Here is an 11,992-nt window from a genome sequence, read left to right as displayed (position 1 = left end):
AACACAAGCAGAGGGAGTGGGAGGGGGAGAAACAGGCTTCCCACCTATCAGGAAGCCTGATGCAGGGCTCGATCCCAGGACCTTGGGGATCATGACCTGAGCTGAAGGAAGCCACCCAGCGACTGAGCCACCCAGGTGCCCCATGCCCTCCCATTTGAAGCCGAGTAGCCCCCAGGCAAGTTTCCTGGCCTTTCCTGAGCCCTAGTCTCCTCATCTGTAAAGTGGGTATGCAGTCCTTCCCTGGCGTACTTCACCGGGCTGCTACCAGTCCACCTGAAAGAACGAATGGACTTGACTGCACTTTGTATATGGCAATAGTGGTATATTCTCTGTCTGAGGCCCAAGGACAGGAGCAAGGTGAAGGGGCTTAGTCATTTTTGTGATGATGGGGAGGCCAGGATGTTAGTTCCTAAAGAAAAAATATAATATCAAGTTGTAGGTTGTACAATATCACTTGTAGGTTGTTACAGGTCGGCTGAACCCCACCCCTAGATCTTCTAATCCAGGGTTCCAGGGTGGGGACCTATAGTCTGGATTTTTCACCAGTTCCCAGGTGATGTGGATACTGCTGGTCCAGGACCTGAGAAATACTGGTCTTGAGATCCGCTCTTCCCTTATCCTATCAATAGGGGGTAGCAGAGAGCAGCAAATCCACGGTCACCTCGGAAGCCAGTGGAAATCCCCATCCAACTTCCCTCTATTCTAGTCTAACAAATGGCAGGAGAGAGAGCCAAAATCATGAATTACTTAGATGTATATACTCCATGTGACCTTGGTAACAAGTCATTTAACTTTGGCTGAATCGCTCTCTGTGAAATGGGGAAACAACCTGAAAGATAGTGGGATGACTTGATTAATGTTTGCTGAGAATTACAACTTCCAAAGAAAATTGAAGTATGTAGGTAATAAATTATTCTGGGAATTTCTTATTTCTAGGACTTTTTATAAATGTCTGCCCTTTGAACACTTCCCATTCATTCATAAACACTGGTTGCCACTTTGAATTTCCAATTGTTTAAAGTTTAGAGGGCAGTACTTTCAATGCCTTCATTACATCCTGAATGGATAGCTCCAGACCTAAGTGACAGACAAAGAGCAGATGAGAAGACAGTCCTCCAGGGGATGAAGGTGACCATGGGGCTTCCCATGGGGCTCCTGGTGGGGAGGAATCCTTTAAGGTTTTTTACAAAGAAGCATCCCAAAGCTGCTAGATTATATACCCTTAAAAGTCAGGGGTCAGTTCCCAGGAATCCTTCTTGGCAGACTGATTTTGATCCCTCAACCATTATTTACTGATCCTCAGTATGTCCCAGGCTCTGGTCTGGAGGGGACACCGCTATGAACCAGAGACAAGGACTCTGCTGTCTTAGAGTTTGGGTTCCAAATGTTCACTGAAATGAGAGCCCTAATCTCTGGCCTGGATCCCCCTCCCACAGCCTGGCCAGTCCCTCATTGGCTTCAGTCTAATCTGCAGAGGCTAGTCCCCTGTGACTTAGAGCTGAACTTCCATTCCTTTTTGAAATTCTGGAATAAAATTTACTTTGGACAACTTCCACGGGCCCTTCAGAATTTGGGTGTCTTAGTGGTACTTTAGAATTTAACCGCTTTTAATTCTCTGTATAATTTTCCCGCAGATAACATCATGTCATCTCCCTAATCAAAATTTCTAATTCAGTTGTCACTGTTACTTGCACTGTATAGGTTTAAATGGTGTAAATTAAGTACCAGGGCTGGAGTTTGGGAAGTCCTTAATTTTAAGGTGTTTATTAGAATAAATTCCTTTGGGATAAAAAAGAAAAAAACTTAACTATTTTGAAGGTTTTTGAGAAGTGGCTGTTGAGAAGTGGCAGAAGGATTTTGTGGCTGTGGATCTAGTTTTAGGTTGTACCTTTTGGAGTTGAGGAAGGTAGGTAGGGCTTCAGTGGACACACCTGAGCTTCAGCCTGGCCTTGTCACTCACTGACTACGTGCCCTGAGGCCAGTGATTTTCTCTCTGCACCAGAACCTCCTCAACTATAAAAGGTAAGGGAGGGAAACTAAACTGGGTGAACTCTGAAGTCTTTGGGTCTCTAACGTTCTGCTGGGCAAAAGGGGAGGATGATATTACCCAGTTTCCTTAACACTGGTGGCAGGAGGATTGTATTCTAAATCAAGCGTTAGCACACACAGCTAATGGATCAAATCTGGCTGTCTGTCTGTTCTTCTGTGGCCCATTGGCAAAACTTGGTTTTTATATTTTTTAATGTTCAGGAAAGGTCAAAAAGTAATATTATTTGGTGCCACTTAAGAATTACATGAAGTTCAAATGTCTGTCTATAAATAAAGTTTTATTGGAACATAGCCACACTCGTTCATGTATATACTGTCAGCAACTGCTCTTGCATGAAAACAACAGAGCTGAGTAGCTGGGACAGAGATCTATGGTCTGCACAGCCTAAAATATTTACTCCTTAGTCCATTATAGAAAAAAAGTTTACTGATTTTTGTTTTTAAAGCATTGTTCAACTCCCTTCTGAACTCAACTGAAAAACAAAAATTCTTCAGAGAATTTCAGTTACATGAAATGTAATTTTCTTAACTGAAGACTTTGAGTTCTTACTCTCAATTTCATGTCACATTATTCTGTAATGACAACAAATGCTGTATTATCAGACACAGTAAGTTAAGTGTACCTTGTCTATGAGCCATGGTGGGGAGATGTCAGAATAGATCTTTCTGGAAAAAAATTCCTAATAATCCTCTCAGGAGAAATTTCAAATAGGAAAATCACAACATAAAGAACGAAGTGAAGAAGGATTCCATAAATCCCCAGAAGTACCAGCCATAAAGAAAAAGATCGCTGTATTGGAAGTTGTTCTAATTTTAAAGTTCTATATGAAAAAGACATCATAAACTTCTTGCTTAAAACACACACACACACACACACAGAATTCTCCTACATTGCTGGTCAAAGTGCCAGATGGAAAAGAATTCAGCTGTTTGGAAAAAGCAGTTTGGCAGTTTCTTATGAAGTTAAATATACACGTACCATATGACTTAGCCCTTTTCCTCTAGGTATTTACCCAAGAGAAATTAAGACACGTTTGCACTACAACTTGTACTGAAATGCTCATAATAATGTTATTTATAACAGCCTGCATTTCCATCAGTTGGTGAAATAGATAAGCAGATATGTTATGGCCATACCACAAAATACTACTTAAAAATGAGTAAACTGGGGTGTGCTTGGGTGGCTCAGTCATTAAGTATCTGCCTTTGGCTCAGGTCATGATCCCAGGGTCCTGGATGGAGCCCCTCATCGGGCTCTCTGCTCGGCAGGGAGCCTGCTTTCCCTCTCCCACCCCCCTGCTTGTGTTCCCCCTCTTGCTGTCTCTCCTCTGTCAAATAAATAATTTTTTTTTAAATGAGTAAACTATTGATAGATGGAATAACATGGATAAATCTCAAAGCATTATGCTAAAGAAAAGAAGCCAGACATACTGAATGAGACTGTTGATACGATTTTGAGGAAAAGGCAACACTATTGTGACCGAGAGCAGGTCGTGCTTGCCTGGGACTGGGGGGAACAAGGAGATTAACCAGGGGCACAAAGGAACTTTTGGGACAAGAGACACTTTTTAAACCAAAACAGTAGTAATTACATAACTGTATACATTTCTCAAATATCAAATTGTAGGCTTGGTTATGTGTGTTTTATATAACTGTACCGCAGTGAAGTTGATAAAAAATGGAAAGATACAGACTAGAAGAGTATGTTTGCAATACATGTAAACCGATAAAAGATTAGTACCCAGGGTTTACATAAAGAACTGTTGGGGAACCGCAAGTCATCCTTTCACACCCAGTAGATTGGCAAAGATGAAAAAATCTGACGAAGCCAAGTGTTGGCAAGAGCGAACACCAAAACACTTGGGCTTTGCTGCTGGGAGATTAAACGGGAAACACTGATCTTTGGAAACCATCTGGCATTATCTGGTGAAGTTGAAGATGCACATATCTGTGACCCAGCCCCCTCACTCCTAGGTATAGAATGTTCCAGAGAAACTCTTGCCCATGTGTTCCTGGGGACAAGACAAGGACATTCAGAGCAGCATGAGGAACAACCCAAATGCTCCTCAATGCATCCAGCAGTTGTGATATGCAACAAAGATTAATCACCAGTAGAGATGAACGAAGCTACAGCTATAAACACCAAGAAGAAGAACTTACCAACAAAATCGTGACAGAAAAGAGCAAATTGCAAAAGAATACATGCAACATGACACCGTGTCCTTAAAGTTTCCAAGAGCAAGGAAAACTAAACTATAAAACTAAACCATAAAAATATGTCCTAAACCTATAGGAAAAAAGCAAAATCATTATTCTATGAAACTGAGTCCCGTGACTGTCCCTGGGGAGGAGGAAGAAGGTGCTATTGGAGCAGTACTCAGAGCTTCAGTAGTGCTTCAGTAGTGCTAGCTGTGCTTTAGTAGTTGGGCTGACAACAGGTTTGTTTTACTATTATCTGTTATATTTTCTCTGCATGTCCTGTGTATTCTTTAGTAGTTTGCAAATGTTTTCAAGTGGAATAAAATAACTTCTAAAAGTAATATGAAGATAAAGACAACTTAGTAGAAAAAAATTGGCTCAGGAGCAGGCAGTCCACAAGAAGAAATCCAAATGCCAATACACACATGGAAAGATGTTCAGCCACAGCAGAGATGGGGGAAAGAAGAAAAGTAGAAAAACAACAAACCATTAGTAGGGTATGATAACACTCGGGTAAAATTTAAAAATATTCGAAACAATACTGTAAATTCTGTATGGATACATACAGAGATAAAGAACAGAAGGATGCATGGGAAAGGCACACAGCAAAGTCAGGAGCCGGATGCCTGGGTGGCTCAGTCAGTTAAGCAGCTGCCTTTGGCTTGCTTCATGATCCCAGGGTCCTGGGATCAAGCCCCTCTTGATTGGGCGCCCTGCTCAGTGGGGAGTCTGCTTCACCCTCTGCTTCTGCCTGCCGCTTACCCTGCTTGTGCTCTCTGTCAAATAAAAAAATAAAAATCTTTTTAAAATTTCAGGGTGAGGCGCCTGAAAATTTCAGGGTGGCTCAGAGGGTTAAGCCTCTGCCTTCGGCTCAGGTCATGATCTCAGGGTCCTGAGATTGAGTCCCGCATCAGGCTCTCTGCTCAGCAGGAAAACTGCTTCCTCCTCTCTCTCTGCCTGCCTCTCTGCCTACTTGTGATCTCTCTGTGTCAAATAAATAAATCTTTAAAAAAAAAAAAAAGTTCAGAGTGGCAGTTGTCTCTAATGAGGGGAGGGAGACATGGGATTAGGGAGGGTGTGAAGGGGCTTGAGCTCCTTCATGCTCTACATGAATCATGTAGATTCATGTAAATCTACATGAAGATTCTTGTAATGTGTCTAAAAGGGAAATGAGGGGCACCTTGGTAGCTCATTCAGTTAAGTATCTGCCTTCAGCTCAGGTCATGATCCTGGAGTCTTGGGATCAAGTCCTGCATGGGGCTCCCTCCTCAGTGGAGAGCCTGTTTCTCTCTCCGCCTGTCGCTCCCCCGCCCCCAGCTTGTGCTCTGTCTCTCTCTCTCCTTTTTCTGACAAATAAATAATATATTTTTTTTTAAAAAGGAGGAGAGGGAAGATCTGAAACAGCAAAATGAAGACCTGGTAAACCTTGGTAGCTCATTTGTTTTTCTCTCCACTCTTCTAAAGGTTTGAAATACAGCATTACAGCTTTTAAAAAAGAATGAATTATTAACAATCTTTTCATTCCACATGTGTGGTCTGGACAACCTTATAGAAATGAAATTTAAGCCATTTCTATTCAAAATTGTCTAGAGTTTGAAACTCAAAACCCTGCCTTCTTTGCTTTTTCCTACAAAATCTACACTCCAACTTAAATACGTTATTTCTTATTGGGTCCACATTTTTGGGTGGCTACTCCAAAAAATTACCTCACCTTGCCCTCACACAGGCACACCTCAGAGATACCGCAGGTTCGGTTCCAGATGATGGCAATAAAGTGAATCAAATGAATGTTTGGGTTTCCCGGCACATCTAAGAGCTGTGTTTACACAATAGTATAGTCTATTAAGTGTGCAAAAGTCTCATGTCTATGTGCATACCTTAATTAAAAGTACTCTGTTTCTAAAAAAGTGCCAACCATCATCCAAGCTTTCAGCGATTTTTTGAGGAACCTTTTCCTGGTGGAGGGTCCTGCCCGGATGTTGATGGCTGCAGACTGGTCAGGGTGGTGGTTGCTGAAAGTGGAGTAGATGTGGCGCTTTATTAAAATAAGACACCAGGGGCGCCTGGGTGGCTCAGTGGGTTAAAGCCTCTGCCTTCAGCTCAGGTCATGATCTCAGAGTCCTGGGATTGAGCCCCTGCATCGGGCTCTCTGCTCAGCAGGGAGCCTGCTTCCCCCTCTCTCTCTGCCTGCCTTTCTGCCTACTTGTGATCTCTGTCTGTCAAATAAATAAATAAAATCTTTTTAAAAAAAAAAAAAAAAGACAGCAATGAAGTGTGCCTCCCAGATGAACTCTTCCTTCCATGAAATGCCAGACTGTGACAGCATTTTACCCACAGAACTTCTTTCAGAATTGGAGTCAGTCCCCTCAAACCCTGCTGCTGCTTTATCAATTAAGTTTATGGAATATTCTAAATCCTTTCTTGTCATTTCAACAATCTTCACAGCATCTTCAGCGAGAGTACATACATTCCATCTTGAGAAACCACTTTCTTTGCTTGTCCCTAAGGAGCAGTTCCTCATCCATTAAAGTCTGATCATGAGGTTGCAGCAATTCAGTTCCAACTACAATTTAGTTCTAGTTCTCTTGCTATTTCTACCACATCTGCGGTTACTTCCTCCCCTGAAGTCTTGAACTCTAAGTCCTCCATGAGGGCTGGAATCAACTTCTTCCAAATTCCTGTTCATGTTAATAATTTTGTCCACTTTCAACGAACTACAAATGTTTCAACGGCATCTAGAATGGTGAATCCTTTCCAGAAGGTTTTCCATTTGCTTTGCTCAGATCCATCAGAGGAATCACTATCTACGGCAGCTGCAACCTTACAAAATATATTTTTAAGATTTTATTGATTTATTAGAGAGAGAGGAGAGAATAGAGAGGGAGAGGGAGAAGCAGACTCCCTGCTGAGCAGAGAGCACCTATGTGGGAGTTGATCCCAGGACCCCAGGATCATGATCTGAATTGAAGGCAGACACTTAACTGACTGAGCCACCCAGGTGCCCCCAAAATATATTTTTTCAATAATAATATTTGGAAGTCGAAGTTACTCCTCGATCCATAAGCTGAAAAATGGACGTTGTATGAGTAGTCATGAAACATTAACCTCAGTGTCTATCCACATCAGAGCTCTTGGGTGACTGTGTGTATTAGCAGTGAGCAGTAATATCTTGAATCTTTTACTACAAAAAATACTAATTCAAAGGGATACCTGTACCCCATCGTTTATAGCAGCATTGTCTACAGTAGCACATTATGAAAACAGCCCAATTGTCCATCGATTGATGAATGCATAAAGAAGATGTGCCATATATAAATATATATTCAGCCATTTAAAAGAATGAATTCTTGCCATTTGCAATGAAATGCGTGGAGCTAAAGAGTATTATGCTAAATAGAATAAGTTAGTCAAAGAACGACATCCCATATGATTTCACTCATAGGTAGAATTTAAGAAACGAATGAGCAGAGGGGGAAAAAAGAGAGAGAGAAATCAAGAATCAGACTCTTAGCGATAGCGAGAAAACTGATGGTTACCAGACGGGACGCTGGGGGCCGGGGTGGGAGACATGGGTGATGGGGGATAAGGAGGGAACTCGTTATCATGAGCACCAGGTGTTGCGTGGAAGTGCTGAATCACTATTTTGTACACCTGAAACTACTACTACACTGTGTTAACTAACTGGGATTTAAATAAAAACTTTAAAACAAGGAATCTCTTTTCCTGAGCAGTTGGTCACAGCAGCGGGCTTAAAATATTCAGGAAACCGGGGCGCTTGGGTGGCTCAGTGGGTTAAGGCCTCTGCCTTCAGCTCAGGTCAGGATCTCAGGGTCCTGGGATCGAGCCCCGCATCGGGCTCTCTGCTCATCGGGGAGCCTGCTTCCTCCCCTCTCTCTGCCTGCCTCTCTGCCTACTTGTGATCTGTCAAATAAATAAATAAATAATCTTTAAAAAATATATATTCAGGAAACCATGTTGTGAACAGTTGTGCTCCCAGCCAGGCTTTGTTTTTCCATTGAGAGAGCACAGGCAGAGTAGATCCAGCATAACACTGAAGGGCCTGAGCGTCTTCAGAGTGGTAGATGAGCACTGGCTTCAACTTCTTTCAAGTCACCCGCTGCTTTAGCCCCCAACGAGTCAGTCAGTCTGTCCTCTGACGCTTTGAAGCCAGGCAGTCTTCTCTCTGGAGCCAACCTCTGCCAGCTTCAGACTCTTCTTGTGACGCTTCCTCCTCTCTCTCAGCCTTCACAGAATTGAGGAGACTTCGGACCTTTCTCTGGGTGAGGCTTTGGTGTAAGGGAATGTTGTGGCTGGTGTGATCTTTCTAACTACATCTAACTACAACTTTCTCCACATTAGCGATAAAGCTATTTTGCTTTCTTATCATTCTTGTGTTCATTGGAATAGCACCTTTAATTCCTTCTAGGAACTCTTCTGTTGCATTCACAACTTGGCTAACGAGCCCAAGGGACGTAGCTTCCAGCCAAACCCAGCTTTTCGCATGCCTCAGCATAATCATTTCTAGTCTCTCATTTACAGTGAGAGACGTGTAACTCTTCCTTTCACTTGAACACTTGGAGGCCATTGTAGGCTTACTAAGTGGCCTAATTTCCATGTTGCTGTTTGTCAGGGTGTAGGGAGGCCCAAGGAGAGGGAGAGAGATGCGGGGTGGGGAGTGGGGGTGGGGCACCCCCAGTCAGTGGAGCCCTCAGAACACACAACATTTAGTAAATTTGCCGTCGTGTATGGGTGCTTTCTGTGGCACCGAAAAAACAGTACAATAGTAGCATCAAAGATTGCTGATCCAGATCACCATAACAAGTATAATAATAATGAAAAAGTCTGACACATCTTGAGGATACCAAAATGTGACCCAGAGATGTGAAGCGAACAAACACCATTGGGAAAATGGTGCTGACAGACTTACTCAACTCAGGGTTGCCACAAACCCTGAATCTGTAAAAAAGGCAGGACCTGTGAAGTGAAGCCAAGAGAAGCACAATACCATGAGGTTTGCCTTTATAATAAAGGCACCAAATGCTACCAACGTTATTGATGCTGAAAGTAGCTGTGCCTTTGATGTTATCACCTTTTTCCAGACAGCAGCTTCGTGAATCAGAAGCAGGAAATAGCCAAGAGAGCCTGGAGGAAATGCCATGTCCCCAGAAGCCGCTCATAATCATGGCTAGCCTGGGCCTCGGATCTTTCCCCAGGGAGCTAAGAAAGCCTCTCTCTACTTTAAGAAGCTTGAACAGACCAGCCTGTGTTGCTCCTAATAGTTTTATATATAATATTTCTCAGAATTTCTATTTGGCATGGATTTGGGACACCCCCAGGAAAACAGGAGAATGGATGTGCCACCACTGTGGGCCTGAATGTCTGTTGTCTACTTGCTTTCCTTAAGGGTGGCCCCAAACTGTGCCATTGTAAAGAGGAGATCCCAGGTTCAAACTTGGCCACTCACCACCTCAGGGCACCCTCCTGAGGTGGTGACCTGACACCGGGCTGGAAATGAGCCACAGTGGGACCTAAAAGGGGTCGGACCTGCTGCTGAGGAGGCCCTGGGTTTGCCCTGAAGCAGCCTGCTGGAGTTCGGCCATCAGGGCTTACACCCGTGGGCTCTTCAGAATTACTCGGCTCATCGTAATTTGGAAATAGAGGAAATTCATAAACCTGGGCTTATAAAAAAGAAAAAGCAAACAGAACCTTTATCATCAACAGATCAGAACAGAAGAAATCGGAGGCTAGTCAGAAATCAGGCTGTGATGGAAAGAAAACGGCCCACGGTATCGTTGGGGAGTGGAGCTCTGGTTTGCCTTTTGGGTCAGGAGGGCCATGGAGCTTCACAGTCATTTTGTAATGCCACAGGAGAAAGCTCATGGAGCTGTGCTTCCAACTAGTCAGAAGGGGTGTGGGCCTGGGGAGAAACATGTCCCGTTAGTACCATTGTTGTAGGTGCCATTAGGGATGCGCGTCTGACAAGGTCAAGCTAAAATGCAGACTCAGGGGCCTTGTGCCTCAGAAAGACAAAGTTGAGATAAATGTGGAGAGTTGTATCTGAAGCCCCTTTCTCTGAAGTGTACGGGGCTTGCGGGTAGGGGGGAGCATTATCCAAACTGCTTCTCAGGGTGAAATGACTGTGTGCCTCTGACACTTCAGGCAAGAGTGAGATGTTCCATTCTCATCAAATGTTTCTCATAATCCATGATTTCAGAGACAAGGTTTATCAGCACTGTGTCCTTCATGGTAATTAACAGAAGTTCTTCGGTTTTGTTTGTTTTTGTTTTTACAGATTTTCCCTCCTGCCTGAGGTAAAGACTTGGTGGTGGTGGGATGTTACCCATTAGCAGGGTCCACAGAAAACCAAAATGTCCCCCATTTGAGAATGGAGCCATCTGCTCTTAGGCTTGGATTTTGTTTTCTGTCCGTGGTTGCATTTTATTTTTTTTTTATTTTTTTATTTTTTAAGATTTTTATTTATTTTTTTGACAGACAAAGATCACAAATAGGCAGAGAGGCAGGCAGAGAGAGAGGAGGAAGCAGGCTCCCCACTGAGCAGAGAGCCTGATGTGGGGCTCCATCCCAGGACCCTGAGATCACAACACAAGCTGAAGGCAGAGGCCTTAACCCACTGAGTCACCCAGGCGTCCCCATGGTTGCTTTTTAAAAGGCAGAATCAGAAGGGGATGACTGTTTGATAATCTCTACCTTTGGGGTGCTGAGAACGGAGGGTTTGAAGCAACTTACTGAAGGCTTTGGGAATTACGAGTTAACCAGGGTCCATGACTAAAAAGACTTCCTAAGATTATGAACCCTAATAACATCCCTGTTGTGTTCATTCAGGAGCCTCCTGTTTGTAGCAGTCAGAAGGCTCCCACACTTGTTTCCCGGGGCTTCATGGGAAGCTAAGCAGGTAGGAAGCTGCAGTCATAGAGATGTCCTCGGCAGCTAGCTCCAGTGACTGGGAAAAGGATAATGGTGTTACTGGGGGAGATAATACCAGAGGGGCCTCAGGGACCTGCTTCAAAGAAAATACATGGGCGGTGGGCGAGGGGGGCGCAGGGGTGAAGAACAGAGCAGGTTGGGACAGAGCAGAGTCCAGGGGTTAAACTAGAAAAGGCTGAGTGAATGTAACCCAGAGTTTAGGATATAGGAATGATAATCCATTAAAGAAGATGGCAAATCAGGTTTGGGATGTTTAGAGAAAAGGGTAGTAACATAGAGCTGATGGCAAAAGCTAGGGGGAGCACCAAATCCAAGCATATGTTCTGGGAAGTGGTGGTGAAGAGGATACCACTTAACTTCTATCTGGAAAACTGTATTTGCTCTTGGCCTAAACAGCACCACAGAGAATGTACAGGAAGGACTGATCTGATAAGGAAGTTTTCCAAATGGTCCTTTACACCTCTGCCTCCCACCTCACCCCAGCCCAGAATAACAGATTTTCTTCATGGGATTTCAAATTTGCAAGGGAACCTTGATAATTTTCTTGGTAATGGGCAATGAGTAGGAAATTTTATGTCCTAATGCCAGTAATTATTGCAGGATTTATAAGCATAATGGTCAAGAAAGAATTCTCGAGACATTTTACAGTGCAACTTACTAAATTTATTTAAGTAGCATGGGGACAGGACTGGTGGGCAGAAAGAGCCGCACTTTTGCTGTATGAAGCTGGTCCTTCTATGCATCATGCTCAAGGGGGAGGTGCGGTGCGGAAGGGGATGTGCAAGGACTCATTGATCAT

This window comes from Mustela nigripes, chromosome 4 (assembly GCF_022355385.1).
Source record: "Mustela nigripes isolate SB6536 chromosome 4, MUSNIG.SB6536, whole genome shotgun sequence".
NCBI lineage: Eukaryota > Metazoa > Chordata > Mammalia > Carnivora > Mustelidae > Mustela > Mustela nigripes.
Note: the sequence above shows the minus strand (reverse complement) of the source record.